The sequence below is a fragment of the Brachycentrus maculatus genome, unplaced genomic scaffold, assembly GCF_059751285.1.
Source record: "Brachycentrus maculatus isolate JH-2025_06_01 unplaced genomic scaffold, ASM5975128v1 h1tg000002l, whole genome shotgun sequence".
Lineage (NCBI taxonomy): Eukaryota > Metazoa > Arthropoda > Insecta > Trichoptera > Brachycentridae > Brachycentrus > Brachycentrus maculatus.
The window spans coordinates 972,763-983,897 of record NW_028280757.1 but is presented as its reverse complement, the minus strand read 5'-3'; the positions used below and the strand labels follow the sequence as shown (position 1 = coordinate 983,897).

At 34.6% G+C, this 11,135-nt stretch overlaps 1 protein-coding gene across 2 annotated transcripts in view; it reads left to right on the top strand.

Annotated features, from left to right (window-relative positions):
* Positions 1 to 4,729: 4,729 nt before the first annotated feature.
* Positions 4,730 to 11,135, top strand: part of LOC148314050 (protein N-terminal asparagine amidohydrolase-like) — a 193,024-nt gene continuing 186,618 nt past the window's right edge. For both annotated transcript variants that reach the window (XR_015837512.1, XM_088259543.1), the window contains exon 1: positions 4,730 to 4,869. The gene's annotated coding sequence lies outside the window, so the exon portion shown is untranslated. The remainder of the gene's footprint in view (positions 4,870 to 11,135) is intronic.

Sequence of the window (11,135 nt, the reverse complement as noted above, 5' to 3'; positions counted from 1 at the left end):
CAAATTATTAATTTGTGTTCGAGGCTCATTTCATTGAAATAAACCTTTATTTCTTCTCTACTTCTTCTTGGTGTTGGCCTTGTGTCATGTTTTTTAAGAGGGATTAGCCTCCTGCGATGTTGGTTCCCAACTATCAATCCATTTCATTGTTAGTCTTCCCGGAAATCGTCTACCTTGGGGTTGGTCATACAGGGCAGAGAGATGATGTAGGTAGATCAGCTCGCTGGCAACCGCAACACTGCGCTCCAGTGCTGCCACATGCCCAGCCCCCATCTGTGCTCCACAACCAGTTTTATGATGAGACTGGAGCTCTTCATCAGCTTTTAAGGAAAGCTAACTAATGTTTTGACTGAATCATTTATTTACTTTCAGCACTTCATTTAGACTTATTACAACTGTTGGCACATGGTGCCTATCTGAAAGAGATAAGAATAGGCAGAATGCGTTGGAGATGTGGATCTATAGATCTAGGAAGAATGCTCGGGATATCCTGGAGAGACCACATCTCCAACGACGAGGTACTACGATTGATCAAGGGAAGGAAGCACCTACTCGCGACTATCTCCAAAAGACGCGCCGAATGGATCGGCCACCTGCTAAGACAAGAGGGTTTCCTGCACCAAATAATAGAGGGGACGATCGAGGGAATAAACGCCAGAGGACGCCCACGCCGCGAATACCTAAGCGACTGTATACGAAGACATGAGCTGCTCGACGTATGAGGAGCTGAAGAGGACTTCCGAAAATAGGCGAGAATGACGAAAGAGATGTCATCTGTTGCTACAGACCAATCCACAGGATTGAGGCCAGAGAGAGAAGACTGTTAGGAAATACTCGTAAAAATTCATCTTTGGCTAGTAAAATTTAATTTAATTTTTTGTAAAATACAGCTAATACCAACGATTTACCAACATCAAAGAGTTTTGTTAAGACTACTTAAATATTTCTTTAGATTAAACATCTGTCTATGGGAATCCCTAAGTTTTAAAAATTCTTTATTTGAAACTTCTTCCTCAATTGGCGGGCTTACTGCTGCGAAGTAATATCTATCAACTAATTAACAACATACTAGTGTGAATGACCAGGGTACTAGCTGTTATCCATTAAAAAAATAGATACATACATACTTGAATTCTTGATAACACATGTTCACAAAATATTCCATTGAATACATTTTTGTAGGTCTAAGGTATACATCAATAAAGGAAAACTCAATTTGTGATTGTGTGGGTTTTATTTCAAAGAATGTGCATTCTTTTTTACATTATTCTAAGATTTTATCAAAGTAAAGAGTTTTCATTTATAAAAAAATCAGAGTACAAAAAATGTCCAGTCCACATGTTTTAAAGTCTTCGGGCTGGCATAGAGTGCGCCAATTTTTTAGAATTTCCCGCGTTTGACCGATTGTCAGACTGGTTCCAGATATTATAAAAAGTGACAAGAAATTTCGTTGACGTGTTACTTTTTCATGAATGAGAGCGTAATATGGAATATAATAGATATCAAGTGAATACAGCTGTTGGTAGAATATTGTATTGAAAATAGGCTTAAGGGGTAAGGCAAACGGACCAAATGCATCTCTGTCAGACGGCAGGAATATCTAATTTAACATACTCAACATATAAAGGATTGTGTAAGAATCGTTTTGTGTTTATAACAGCCGACATAATTAATATTTTCTTTTGGAAAATTAGCCTGTGAAAAAACGTTATTTTCGTAAGTTGGCAATGAATGACGTCACAGAAACGATGGTTATTTTAATGTTGGTGTCATTGCCTAATTATTGGCGGCTCTATTTGTTGATGTCTATGGTTCCCCCTCCCCGTATATTTGTATAACACAAATGGTAGTGTAGTGGTAAACAAACAATCCACACTACTACTATTACAGCTCTATAAACCATAGACAAAAAACCATATGACGTCATAAAACGTTCGATGACGTACACGAAGGCACGTTTTTCGTTTTATTCAAATATCTAATGTTTAAACCTTCATATCTCCCTTAGTTCTCTACAGATTAAAAAAGAATGTTACCGATAGTCTTGTGATTTTTCTTATTAATTTATTAGGCAATAATTACACAAAGTGATATTTATCCATTGCCAGACCACGCCGTATCATATTGTACCATAGAGTGAAAATCGTTTAAAACGAAACCAAAAACGGATGAAATATAATTTCGAATTACAAAAAATAAAATAAAAAGTAACCATCCCGCCGCTTCTCCACATGGGTGCGCAGAGGAAATATAACGCCACACTACTCTGTCCTTACAAACATTATTCGGCTATTCCGCATTCTCGCATCTCCTCACGCCATACCCGCCAATTATTTCGACTCCTGACCTGACTACTTTCAAATATTTGGCACACCTGATCATGCCATGTTTTCCTTGGTTTTCATGAGATAAGGACGCTAAAGTAATATTAACCCAAGTAAAAATGCGCATTTCTCTTCGCCTACATATGTATATACTCAAATATTTTAGAGTCTTGAAAGTGGTCAGGTCAGGAATAATTGGCGGGTAAGTATAAGGAGATGCACTAATGTGGAAGAGGCGAATATAGTTTGCAAAGGCAAATAGGTGTGATGTTCTATTCTCTCTGCCTACCCCTGCGGAGAAGCGGCGTGTTGGTTAGTTTGTTATTGGTGACCGTACTGTATTTTTTTTTTAAACTGGTGAATTGTTTTAAGAAATTATTACGAAGTGTTTATAAGAGATTTTTTTTCTAGAAAATGATAAAGAACCTACTCTAAAATCAAAGAAATATGTATGTTTAAAAATCAGTATGAGCATCATCGATACGGTAGCAAAACTGTCACTGAGGTATTCCTGGGATATTTTACACGAAACGTCATATGACGTTCTGGCTCTATAACCAACATTTTTTTCATATACATATTATAAGATGTATGCCTAGCTATATAAATATATTCATAACAGACTTCAAAGAAAACATTTAATGTCAAGGTTATTATGTTTGACCTCAGATATTTTTGCGGAAGTCTCCTACTTTCCGCGGTAATTTTATACATTTTCTATCGCTTGTTACTCAGCATTGTACAGTGTGTTAGACCTATATTCTACCACTGTGTACCTACGTACACAGTGGTGGAATATTGAAATGCAGATTTATATTAATAAATAAAAATAAAACAAACTAACTAACCCAACCATCACGCCGCTTCCTCGCAGTAGGCCACACCGCGAACAATCTTCGACTCTTCCACATTCATTCATCTCCTCATACATGTTAAAAACTTCAAATCCTTATCCGCAGCCGATGGTGCATAGGGCTCTCCATCATATAAACACAGTGTTATCTCGATCGTTAACATATGAAGGAAAGGTGATCACCCTCCTTCAGGTACCAGCCCAGGGTAATATTAAATAAAAATTAGAGTATAAATTCATTAACGTTTATTTCCACCCCCCCCCTCCCGGACTTTGAACCCGGACCCTCCAGCACGGTAGCTTAGCACGCTAACCATTACACCACGGAGGCGGACAATCCTCATACATAGCCGCCGATTATTCCGACTCCTGACCTGACCACTTTCAAATATTTAAAATACTAGAAAATGCCAAGTTTTCCTCTGCTTCTATTACCAACTGCTTTCGCCTCATATATTTGTTTTACAGTTCTTTTTTCACTCATTCGTTCTACATGCCTTAACTATATCAACAATCCTTTCTTAATTTTAATCGATAACGCTTATCTTAGCCTTGTATGCTTCCCTTATACCACCATTCGAACATCTATCATACACCGTTTTCTCGCTCATTCGTCTGATAGATCGCATTTCGACTGCGTTCTACCATTTCACAATACACATGTAGGTGTTTGACTGTTCAAGAATTAGCTTTTGAGAAAAGTAATAATTTGATTTGGTTTCCTGCCAATCAGATTAAATGAAAGTACAGACGTGTATTTTATAAACACAAAATACATACCCATATATCTATAATAATATATAAATAAATTTCTATCCTAGGAATTTGGAAAAAAATCGTATATAAGCATTTTGAAAGGTTTTAAATCAGACAAAGGATTAAAAACTACCACATTCCAACATAGATGGCTGTTGTGAACTTACATGTACTGGGTCACGATATTGATCAATATATGTATATAGGAGTTCTAAAAATTTGAGTAGTGTGGTTGTCAATCATGGGTACAATTAGTGAATGTTACACTTATGTAAAGTGGATCACTTAACCAGCCTATGACAGGTCGTAGGCTCAGTAAATGCCCGGTCTTCCATATTTTTTTTCATCTTTGTTGAGATGTAAAATTGTAAATATTAATAAATTTTCATGAGAAAAAAAATATTCGTGAGAATATTTTTATTAAGTTAAATCTAACAGGGTATATAGAATAACAAATTTTCAGTTGAAACTATGAATTAAATTTATGTTACTTCACAGGGTTTTTATACATAAAAAGAAATTATTTTGGAAGCCTGAAATGAAATTTACATTTTCTCATTAAAAAAAATATTTCAGGTTACGAACAGTTGGATGAGACGAATTAAATTCGTATTCCGAAGTTTTTCTATTACAGTAGTTGTAATTATTTATAAAAATAGCCCATGGTAAAAATTGTGTGGGGTAAAACGCCACGTGTTGTAATTTTTCCTAAGTAACTTACCATTTTAGTATCTCGTACTGCCCGCTAGATGTCATTACTGACACGTTTTGGAGATCTCGCGATGACAGCTAAGGTGTTTTTTGTGTTGACATTCCTTGTGTCAGCTGCTATCCAGTTTGTGTTTTGAGGTTATTTTTTTGTTTGAAAACTATTAAATTGCTCGTTATCCTAGATTTCTGTGTGAAAACTAAGTGTGTATATCGAGAACTCATTTTGTAAGTCATTTCACAGATTTTTTGCATGATAAAAGGTAATATACGTCTTAAAATTAAATGTATGTATCTTGGTATTGTTACATTTGCACAATAGTATTAATGGAATGTTGACTTTATTGTTTTATTATATAGATTCCTTAAATATTCAACTGCTTAATGCAATTATTTAAATTGTAATTTATGTAAATTAATATGATGTAGATATAGACAATGGGTTTATTGGTTGCTAGTAGCAACTAGCTACACTTTTCCTGATGTTCATCAATTGTTTTTTTTGTTGTTTTTGCATGTTTGATTGAAACAATATTTGTAAACAAATTGAATATTTTTTTCAATAATCAAATAAAATATTTTTAAACAACTTTGTGAACTAAGACATCAAAAAGTTTCTTCAATTCGTTAATATTAAGCTAATAAACTCAGCTAATTATAAAGGTTTATCTTGACTACCTTATAAAGGTTTATTTTGCAATTTTTGTATCTTATCGACATTTTTTATCGTTTACCTTTCTGAATAATAATAATATTTACTCTGGCTTGATTAAGCAGTGGGTGCAATACTTTGCCATATTTTGTTTATAACTACATAGTGTTATAAAATGAAATTTTACTAAAAAATTATATTGTAAATAACATAGAATGATTCTGTAGAGATGAAGTAAGCTTGCTAGCAAAAGTAACATTATTATGGCTTTCACCTTTCTTTTAAAGATTATATATATCAATTCATTCTCTGTTATTCCTGTTTTCTTTTAAAATGAACTATCTTTCACTGGAAAATATGCATTCTTATTTATTTTACTGTATTTCATTTTCTTTATAATATAAGACATTGTTCGTACATAATAATAACTCAAGTATTATGATTCTTAAACCACATTCTTTTATATTATAACACATTCTTTGTGTGAAATGCTTAAAAGCGTCTTTTTTTCATACTGTTAGTAGAGAGCGGAAGACACTTATAAGAGTTCTATTTGCTTACTTTTGGTAGAGCGCGCAAGATGACAAAAAACATTGTACAGATTAGATTTGGGTTTGAGGTTACTTATGACTAGGTTTCTTGTGATTAGTGTATTAGTGGTGGTATGGACATGTGGAGCTAATGGATAGCGAGAGAATGAATAAGAAAATATATGTGGCGAATGTGAGAGGGAAAACGGAAAGAGGACGACCGAAAAAGACTTGGCACAATCAGATCAATCAGAACCTAAAATCTGGCGGTGTCAAAAGTCTGCGTAATCGGAGGGCATGTATGACTAGATGTATGAATGTGAAGGAGGCGAGGAGTGTATGTCAGCGTGTGGCGTTCCATCCTCTCTGCCTACCCCCGCAGGAAACGGCGTGATGGTAGTAGTAGTAGTAGTAGTGATTAGTGTATGATGATAATTAGTATACTAATTAGGGTCGGGATTGATGAAAAAACCGCCAGACAATAATGTATTAACTGTACAATATTTATTAGATAAGATATTTTTGAGGAAAGCATAACTTATCTTATAACCCTTATCAAGCTTTGTATGAAAGTGCTGAACGACAGACCAGTAGACAAGTAAACCAAAGTGTCCAAATATCTAAATGTGGAGATATACTATCAAACATATTGTCTATACATAGTTCTTTTGTGATGTAAAAATGAGTTCAATAATCTTTTAACTGATAAAAATGGAAGAAAAAACTGAAAAATATCAAGTAATGTTGAGCATAAATTGTTCGAATGGCGCACGGGAGTAGAGAATAGATGTTGATCTGACATTGATGCACCGCAAACAATGATGGCTGCGATGTGTACTTGATATCTCTTTTCACAGATGTCACTTTAAGGTATTAACATAATCGTCCTCTGTATTTTTACAGAGTTTGGTATATTAATATATTAAAGTATTTATTTTAAGCAAAGTCTATGTTAATCTGAAATACTTATCAATAAATAAGTATTGTAACAATCAATAAACAGCTGAAACATTATTAACTTTTTTTGACTCTCCTTACAACTATTTTCTTCTTTCCCTATCCTTTAACAAAAACATAAAGTTATTATCTTTAGCTGTACCTACAGCTTTAAACCTTAACTTATCACACTGAATATCGCTCACTCCTCACAATAACGTCATATATATATAAAAAAAAACTTGATTTTTCAGGAGAACGTTTTTAAAGTTTAAGAATACAGTAAAATGTATTCAAAATAAATATCTAGCCACTTATTGAACTTTTTACTGTGCAACAGATCTTTTTAGATAAAACCTGAAGGTTTTTTCTCCATTTGAAAAATATTAAGTTTATTTAAAAAAATAATTCAACAATACCTTTTCTTCAAAATGCAAAAACAACACTTTCTACCCTGTAGCGGGAAAATATTAAGTTACAAATATGCTGCTTTTGCTGGGATGTAGTACATTTTCTGAGCATTTCGAAAACATGCACCACTGAAAATTGACGATTTTTGATATATAACGTTGTTGAAAGGAGTGAGCGATATAAGGAATAACATCTTTCAATATCTTGATTCTTACAAATTTCGCCTATTGACAAACAAAAATTGCTTGTAGCATCTATCCTGCAAAATAAATAAATTGAAACAGTCGGTTATAATCACATGTTAAGGTGGAGACTGACCGGAGCATTTCGTCGTAACATCGCTCGCGGCGCGCATCATCAAGCATCCGAAACTATGGATGGAGCGCTCGGCTCGGTGTACTGACTGCCTGAATGCTCGCATCGTAACGTGTTACGTTCAACGAAATGCTCCGGTCAGTCTCTATCTCTATATTCTAGGATTATTCTTCAGACCAATATTGGAAGGCTCTTTGTGCAATATCGCTTGCGTTGCATTTGTTGCGTTCAACCATTTTAAATTACCAAAGGTTTATAACAACTTTTTTTTAGTTTTAAACTACCAAATTAAAATCATTTTAAAGTTCCTTTACTTCTAATATAGACAATGTCCAGACCATTCTTAGTAGATTTTTTAGTTGATATTTTTTTAATTCTATCAGACACTGGATTATTCACTCTATGGATGGTATGTCATTATAAAAGTATATGTATCAACTTAGATAAAGGATCTTATTTGTATGGAAGTTTGATCATTACAAGTCTAACGACCTGGCATTTGGTTAGCTTGAGTGATCACTTTATTCACATGTGCAACATTCGCCATTCTGCCCATTATTGAACATCCATATTGCATTAAGTTTGAAAGATGTATGGTATATATCGGTAGTGTAAAGGCAAAGGGGTATATCTGTCTCAGACCAAATTTTACAGGAGAACAAAAACAAACTTGTAAAATTAAATATTTTGTTCGGATGGCATATATGTACGTATCTTAATAAAACTAAATAAGTATTGCAACTACAGCTATATCTTTTTGCCAGATTATGGAATACACTATTTTAGACTTTTTGTGGAACAAACTTTCAAATTCAATTCAAACCTTTATCCGCACCCCAATGGTGCATAGGGCACTGCATTATACAAACACAGTGTTATCTTGATCGTTAACACACGAAGGAAAGGTGATCAGCCCTCCGCTTCAGGTACCAGTCCAGGGTAATATTAAATAAATATTAGAGTGAAAATATCACTTATATTCATTTGACCCTCCCTGGGAATCGAACCCGGGACCTCCAGAACGGTAGCTGAGCGTGCTTACCATTACACTACGGAGGCGGATAACAAACTTAGGAAATGAAAAATTTGACAGATATACCCGTTTGCCATTACACTACCGGTATGTACTGTTGTTGGATTCCTTTCAAATGTTAGTTGTAATTTTTATTTGATTTATAAATTCGGCTGACGGTGCTGCCATCAACTGAAAATAGCTTTCTCCAATTGGAAAAATGTGAGATTTATGGTGGATGGATGGATGCATGCCAAATTGCTGTGCGCGTCGGTCATATGGGGTTCACGTGTTCGATTGTTCCCACAGTACAAACTTCTGAAATTCGGCTACCAGCGTTTTTATTGTCTTCGGTCTAGGCAAACCTTATTTTGGAATAAAAATCACAATTTTGGAGCGTCGTCTTGGCTTGTAGCGATTGTTTCGTGGTAAAAATTGTACTAAAATGGCGTTTCCAATACGCGGAAATTCGTAAAATGTGTATTACGGAGGATATAGTCAGATGGGGAAGACAGCGTAGACGATTCTGGAGTGGTGCAAGAAAATTCAATAGAATGCAAGAAAATAGACTGGCTCGAATTGCTCTTCAAGAGAACCCAGGGGGAAGAAGACCAACTGGAAGACCTACAAAGCGATGGTGTGACAGCTGGCAGTCCACGTCACGAGAGACAATTAACGAAAAAGATAGATCCTCGGATCTATTGAGATGGTGTGCGCACAAAGGACGCAGAGAACCTGATCATATTGTGAACCCAGGCAATCGCCGTGAATCTTTCTCGAACGACATCTGGTAGAGGAAGACCGAAGAATTCATGGATGGTGTAACAAGAAAGAGGTGACGTTGCCCAGGACAGAAAGACCTACAGCCTGAGGACGAGGAGAACTGACTGAAGTAACGGATAACGGAACAGACATGTCTTCGAAGAAGTAAGAAGAAGAATAAAAAGATCTCCCATGTGTAGTAAGTACATGCAAAGAATGTAGCATCGTGTTATTTCGAAACCGTGTAAAGCAAGAATCCAGGGTTTACATAATACCTATGATGCACTGCCTTCTTAGTCTGGTAACTCGACAATATCGTGTAAGGCAGGGATGCCGAACTTATGGCACGCGTGCCATAGGTGACACGCGAGACGATTTTGCATGCCACGAATAAAGAGAAAAAAATAAATGTGATTACTTATACATTTTTTAAAAAAAGTTTTAAAATAGTATAAAAAAATCTAAGCATACTTAAATACTACTACTGATTGTACTTTCGTCTATTTAAAGTTACCAGCTATGAATCCGCTTTAAAAAAAATTGGGATCTAGAATCCAACAAAAATCTCAAAAATATTGAAGTTTTTAGGGTTGTACATTTTTTTGATTAAATATTTTTTTTATTTATTTATTTTATTTTACCATTAATAAGTACTTAATTATTTTCTCGATGTATGAATACTGTGTTTTTACTAAAAATCTGAAATAATCCAAAAATTTAATGTCTTTTTATTTCCATTGCATGTGGCACGCGACATATTATTATATTGAAGAAAAAAAACTTAAGCGCTCAGGTTCAAAAAGGTTCGCCAACCCTGGTGTAAGGTGTAATTGTATATCGGAGAAGAACAATGTATTTCTCAAATTAATGATAAAGGAAGCAGATTTAGTTATATACCGCTTCCCCGTTAGCAATGCGCAGTACACTCGAGCGCTGCGATGAAAATCCAATTGCAATTTCATGCCATGATTAAGGTTGCATTGACATAATAAGATCTACTTAAGTAATTTATCTTATCCACTTGCTGCTGCGGTAGGGTTGCGTCTTAGGAACAACATTATTCACCCTTTATTCGTAAATAAACAACTTTTGTACCTACTAATGATTAAAGAAAACACTTGTTTTATACCACTTGAGCTTTATTAAAGACTACATGTTTCAGAAGTAAAACTTTCATCATTCAGGTCTGTATAATAACTAAAATATAAAATATAAAATTGTTCTATAAATAAAGAGAGGGGAAAGTTAGGGGAAGGGGGTTAGTCAAGGGGCCGAGTTTGAAAACAAAGGAAAAATGGAAAGCAAAGATGAAGAATTTTGAAACAATATATTATTTAATAAATTATTATTAGAATATAGGTTTTTTTGGATTACACCAAATACGGCCAAATTATGGATTATTTAGAAAATTTTGAAATCCAAAAAAACCTAAATTCTAATAATAATTTATTAAATCATATATTGTTTCAAAATTCTTTACCTTTGCTTTCCATTTTTCCATTAAGTGGTATAAAACAAGTGTTTTCTTTAATCATTGTAACATGTCTTACCACAAAGTTAATGCCGAAACAATAAATAAAATAACTTTTGTAGTCGTTAAAATACTTACTGGAATAAGCAATTTCTGTAATGAGTAAAACAAATTTATCAGGCGAATTTGGTTAGTAATAGAAGCAAATGAAGACCGAGGAAAACTTGGCATGAACAAGTATTTCAAATACTTGAATGTGGTCAGGAATAATCGGCGGGTATGTATGAGATGCATGAATGTGGAAGAGGCGAAGATTTTTTGCAAAAACACATTGGTGTGGCGTTTTATTATCTGCCTTCCTCTCTGGGGAAGCGGCGTGATCAGTCCAGCGCTTAAGATTCTTGT